We start from the raw sequence: 6,000 nt of genomic DNA, 5'->3' as shown, positions 1-6,000 counted from the left end.
ACTCGAGACCCGCTTGGGCAACTTGGTGAGACCTCATCTCTAAAAAAAAAAACAAAAAACCAAAAACCAAAAAAAACTCCATGTAACATAATTTACCATCTTAACCATTTTTAAGTGGACAATAAGTAGTTTTAAGTATATGTACGTTGTTGTGAAACAGATTGCCAGATCATTTTCTTCTTTTAAAACTGAAACCCTGTATAATTGGCAATAACTTCCCACTTATCCCTCCCCTCAGCCTCTGGTAGCACCATTCTACTTCCTGTTTCTATGAGTTTGACTATTTTAGAGATTTTATATAAGTGGAATCATGCAGTATTTGTCTTTTTGTGACTGGTTTGTTTCACTTAGCATAGTATCCTCAAGGTTCATCCATATTGTGATATGTGTCAGAATTTTCTTCCTCTTTTTCTTTTTTTTTTTTTGAGTCTGAGTCTTACTCTGTTACCCAGGCTGGAGTGCAGTTGCGTGCTCACCACAGCCTCAACCTGTTGTACTCAGGTGATCCTTCCTCCTCAGCCTTCCAAGTAGCTGAACCTACAGGCATGCACCACTCACCCAGCTAATTTTTTTTAATTTATTATAGAGATGAGCTCTCACCAAGTTGCCTAGGCTATTCTAGAACCTGTGGGCTCAGGCAATCCTCTCATCTCGGCCTCCCAAAGTGCTGGGATTATAGGCATGAGCCTGTTATAAGCATGAAAAAAGTGCTGGCCTCTCAAAGTGCTGGGATTATAGGCATGAGCCACTACACCTGATCAGAATTTTCTTCCTCTTTAAGGCTGATTAATATTCTAGTGTATGCATAGACCTCTTTTTGCTTATATATTTATCTGTCAAAGAACATTTGGGCTGCTTCCATCTCTTGGCTATTGTGATATGCTGTTGTGAACATGGGTGTACAGGTATCTCTTCGAGATTCCACTTTCAATTCTTTTGGAGATAGATCCAGAAGTGGAATTGCTGAAGGTAGAGACTGTCTTGGGAAAATTTTTCTGAGGACCTGGCTTCTAATTGCTCTACATCCATTCACTAAATTGGCATTTATTTGGTGCCAGCCATGTTTCAGTCACAGGCTAGGCTCTGGGGATAGAATGGCATAGACAGGTCCCTGCCCTCATGGAGCTGATTTTTCAGCAAGACTGACAATACACAAGTAAGCAATTGAAGAAACAGGATGAGTTCAATGGGTGATCATTGTCATGAAGAAATTGAATCAGGATTCAGCGACAGAGTGATGTGGCAAGTGACTTCTTTACATAGGAAAGGTCTTCCTAACCAGAAAACATATGACCTGAGAACCACAATGTGGGAAGGACCCTGCATGTGTAATTTGGGAAAATACCACTCTGGACCCTGGGGTTTCCTTTAGGTCCTGAGGAGGAAACTAGCTTGGCGTGCATGATCCTAGTGGCTGGAGTACAGTGGGTGTGGGATGGTGAGGCAGATGGCAGGTAGGCAGTGGTCAGATTATCTAGGGCTCCATAGGCTAGGATGAGCTTCTGTGCTAAGTGCAGTGGGAAGCCACTGGGGAGTTTTAGGTAGTGGGGACAGAAAGTATCAGATTTGTATTTAAAACATCTTCCATTGGCTGCTGAGTGGAGAATGGATTGTTGGGGGTTGGAGTGGAAGTAGGAAGACGAGTCTGGAGATAGCTGCAGACATCCAGCTGGAAGATAGTGTCCTTGTCTACAGTGATGCCAGTGCTGATGGAAAGAGGGAGGCAGATTTGGGAGTTAAAAGGACTTGCTGGTAGATTGGATGTGAATTGGGAGAGGGAAATTAACACACAAGCAGACATCGAATACATTTTACATATGACATCTTTGAACTGCATTACCAACCCCATAATCACATTTTGTACATTCAGTGTTGTCCAGCAGAAACATGATGTGAATTGTAAATGTGAACCACATACATCTTTTAAAATTTTCTAAGTAACTGCATTTAACAAATCAAAAGAAACAGGCGAAGCTAATTTTGGAATGTTTTCCTTAACTCAGTACATTCCAAATATTCTCATATCAACATGTAATCAGTGTAAAATTATTAATGAGACTTTTTTCCCCCATTCTGAGTTTGCAAAATATGGTATGCATTTTGTACTTACAGCACATCTTAATTCAACCTAGCCACATTTCAAGTACTCAATAGCCACATATGTCCAGTGACTACCTTATTGGTAGCACAGTTATAGATGAAGGAACAGAGGCTCAGAGAGTGTAAGTGTTTATGCAAGGTTATAGAATTGGGATTTGAACCTTTATTTGACTTTGGCTCCCCGATGCTGTGCTCAGGCTAAAGCCTTCTTGAAGTAAGCAAATCTCATCAGAACAAGTTCCATGGATTTTCCCATATCATATATGTGTGGACATAGGAGCTAACATTTGTTACAGATTTACATTTTCCTTTTCAAAGTGGGTATACCCCAAGTTTCTTTTCGTGACCCTCTTTTTAGCTCCTCTTTTCATTTCATTAGAAAAATGCTAACATCCTCTTTGCCTTCCCTGTATGTTTCCTGTCTGACCACCACATCCTGGGGACCCTGGGAGTTGGGACATCTTTTTTTCCTTTGTGGCATTCTTGTAGCCCCCCCTTTTTCTCATGAGGCCATTCATTTGTTCAGTTGATTGAATGAGTATAATGGGCCTTTGGGATTGGACAAATTTGGATTGGAGTCCCAGGTCCATTGGACGGATGATCTTGGGCAAATTATTTAATTCCCTGGACTTTAGTTTCCTCATCAGCAAACTCAATATAATAATGCCTACCTTTCAAGTGTTATTGTGAAGGTTCTATAAGATGATACATGTGAAGTATCACTCAAAGGAATCAATAATACTAATAATATTAATAAAAATACATGTTGTGTATTGGAGCTTACTGTGTGCACTAGCCCAGGATGCTAACCTTCTCTCCTTTTAATCTCATTATTTTTTTAGGAGTGAAATTGACTAATAATTATGCTTTTTAACCGACCCAATCAGTTCTGTTTCTTATGCAGATAGGAGATCCTGAGGTTTTTTTTACCACTATCCACAGCTGCTGCTTCTTTCCCCTCCCCCTCACTCCTCCCCACTCCCCCCTGCTGTGACACTTCTTCTGGTTCACTTTCAAGTCCGATTTCCATGCTACCCACTCCTTCCCCTAGTGTGAATCTATATCTGCCCTGGATTTGTTTTAAAATAGGAAATGGAAGCCACTATTTGCTGGGAAAGATACATTTCAGATACTTGGATGCTGGTGGGGAAATATTTTTAAAATGTCTTTCTAGAATCCTTAAAAATTCTATGAGCCACCAACAAATTAACTAGGTGGCTGTGGTCTTGGTATATTTCATTTTGATTTTACACTGGGCACCAGCAGGTCTGAGGAGCATGATGATAACAACATTAATGGCAGCTAACTTTCTTGGATTGATTGCCTTGTTCTGGAACTGTGCTAATAACATTGTATCTGTTTTCTCTTTTAATCCTCAAGTCAACTCTTTGAGACAAGTATGTTATTGCTACCACTTTGCAGTTATAGCAAGTGAGTTTCTAAGAAGTCAGTAGATTTGCTGAAGATCACAGTACTAGGATTTGAATTTAAGCCTTATCCCAAAAAGTGTCCTTAGTCACCATCTTTGCTGTTTGTTGGCATTAGACTGGCTCTGCTAAGGGAATTTACTTTACCTTGCAGATGGATCAAGGCCTTCTTTTGAGAGAAGCTTCTCTTGTCTGGTTCTCTTCTTTGCTTCTTTTACTCCAGGAAACTCAGCTCTGAAATGTGACAGATCCAGGTTTCAAATCCCAGCCTGTAGGGCTTTGGGCCAAGCATTCACCTTCTTAGAGTAATTGTGAGGGTTGGAATACAGCATGTTAAAGGTTGAACAGTTCTTGGTCTCAGTGGTGCTCAGTGCAGCGTTATCATTATTATTGTCACCATTTATCTCCTTTTGTTCCTCATGTCCTGTTCTGCTTCTCCTTCTCTACCTTTAACACCCCACAAAGGTTCTCCTTTCCTTTGGAGCATGTCTTTCCTTCCCACTTCCCTAATTTCAGCCTGACTCAGTTCTTTACCTGTCTGTTGGACTTCAGGAAAGGAAGTTCATTTTCAGCTGTGGGTCACTGGGACTGTGGTCATCCTTACACTCCGTTCCTTTCTCAGAGCTGGCTCTGGATCTAACCTCGAGGCACTGCATAGGCCTTCTGAGCAGCCAGCAGGCTGTACTCTTGAAGGATTCTCCAAGCCTGGGAGTGCTGGGCCCCCAAACTAATAGTTGTGTGACCCTGGCCTTTTTCTCTCAAGCAGGGTCCCCATGATTTTCCCATGTCCAGTTTTTTCTTGAGCACACCTGGTCCTACAGTCAATTGCAAGAATCGGATTTGTTTTACTCTCATTTCTCCCTTCGCCTTTAAGGATCCGACCTCCCATCTCTATTTCCCAGCCTGGTTATGATAAGTCCTAACTAGAGCAGAGCTTTAGGCAAGTCCTTTCTCCTCAGTGGCTGCTGTGTCCTCACCAATAAATCGATGTTGTCTCTAGGATTCAGCCTACCTCCTAGGACAGATGCTGAGTCCTAGTGAATTTTGAGGTTGTTTTGTTGTTGAGACACTTAGACTGAGCAGTGGAAGGCACAGCTTGGCTTGGCTAAAATAAAGCTCCATGGAAGCTCTTTGAGCGGCCTGGTGGCTCTATGCATGGGCAGATGGGCCCTTGCCTGGGAGATGATGGGCCCTCGTGGGCCATAGCAGGGCCAGGCCACAGGAGCAGGCTTCCCTGAAGTGGAACATTCAAGGCAATCTTCCTTGCTGCCTTTCTGTTCTTTTCATCCAAGAAGCCAAATACTGTTGGCAAGTGAAAGGATGCTTGGTGACCGTTTCCTATTTTAAGCATGTGCTGGTGCCATGGAGGGGGAAAATCCTCAAAACCCACTGCTTCTGACTCAGGCGCCTTTGGTTTGGCCATAACCACTAGTTTTTCCTCCCTTCCTCCAGCACCCGAGTCATGTCTGCTTTTTCTCAACCACAGTCTGTCTGGGCCACCTTTGGGTTGGCCTGGGCTTGACAGTCTTTGTAAGGAGTTACCCCTTCCTTCCCCAACCCCCACTAGAATGGGGCTCCTGTGTGGAGACTGGGTGAGAGACTTGAGGTTACAAGAGGGCTGGAAGGTCTCACTTGCAAGCACACATCATGTCTTGTATAGGCCTCTGGCCTTGTGTTTAGGACCCTGTGACAACTTTTCCACAGCTAGAGCTATTGAGAATGTAAGTAGTGATGTAGCTAGATGGCTAAGACTGGGGAGATGTGAGACCTGCAGGTGTGTGTAATCCCTCTTCTGCTGTCAGAGTATGAGTTATCTTATTTTCTCCATAAATACCATCACTGCTGTTCAGTATTAATGGTCATTCATCCACCTGCCCATCTACCCACCCATCCATTTACTCACCCATTCATCCACCCATCCACCTGCCCATCCACCCACCCAACCATTCACCCACCCACCCATCCATCAATTCATCCATCCATATTCAACATAGTATAATGGTTAAGGGCATAGACTTTGGAGTTATCCTGTCTACATTTGAATTCCAGCTCTGCCACTCACCAAATATGAGGTCTTGGTTAACTTTTTAAACCTTTCCTTGCCTCAGTCTTCTCAGCTATAAGTAAAATTGATGTAGAAGATAATACCAGAACCTACCTCATAATGTTATAATGGGTATGTAAGTCAATATGCTTAAGGTACTTTCAATAGTGCCTGGCTCATAGCAGTACTATGTAAGTGTTAGCTATTGCTATTATTACATCTGTCCATCAATTTATCTGTCATTTGTCATAATCATTAATACTCTTTAGTAAATATTTCTAGTGTTCGACATCGCAGGCCAGTGGTAGGATTGCACTCCCTGCCTCCCTTGGGTAGATGGGGTCATATGAGTAGTTCTGACCAGTGAGTTGTGATCCAAAGTGATGCATGTCACTTTTATGGTAGAGCATTTAATTGCTGGTTCTAGAC

The 6,000-nt window shown here is 42.6% G+C and overlaps 1 protein-coding gene across 1 annotated transcript in view; it reads left to right on the top strand.

The window, feature by feature from the left end:
• Window positions 1–6,000, top strand: part of LOC103274580 (protein kinase C beta type-like) — a 204,809-nt gene that overhangs the window by 41,975 nt on the left and 156,834 nt on the right. The window lies entirely within an intron of this gene.

Source organism: Carlito syrichta, unplaced genomic scaffold (assembly GCF_000164805.1).
Source record: "Carlito syrichta isolate Samal-C Ts95f unplaced genomic scaffold, Tarsius_syrichta-2.0.1 Scaffold314813, whole genome shotgun sequence".
Classification (NCBI taxonomy): Eukaryota; Metazoa; Chordata; class Mammalia; order Primates; family Tarsiidae; genus Carlito; species Carlito syrichta.
The sequence above is the reverse complement of the archived record's forward strand: the minus strand, read 5'-3'. Positions and strand labels throughout refer to the sequence as shown.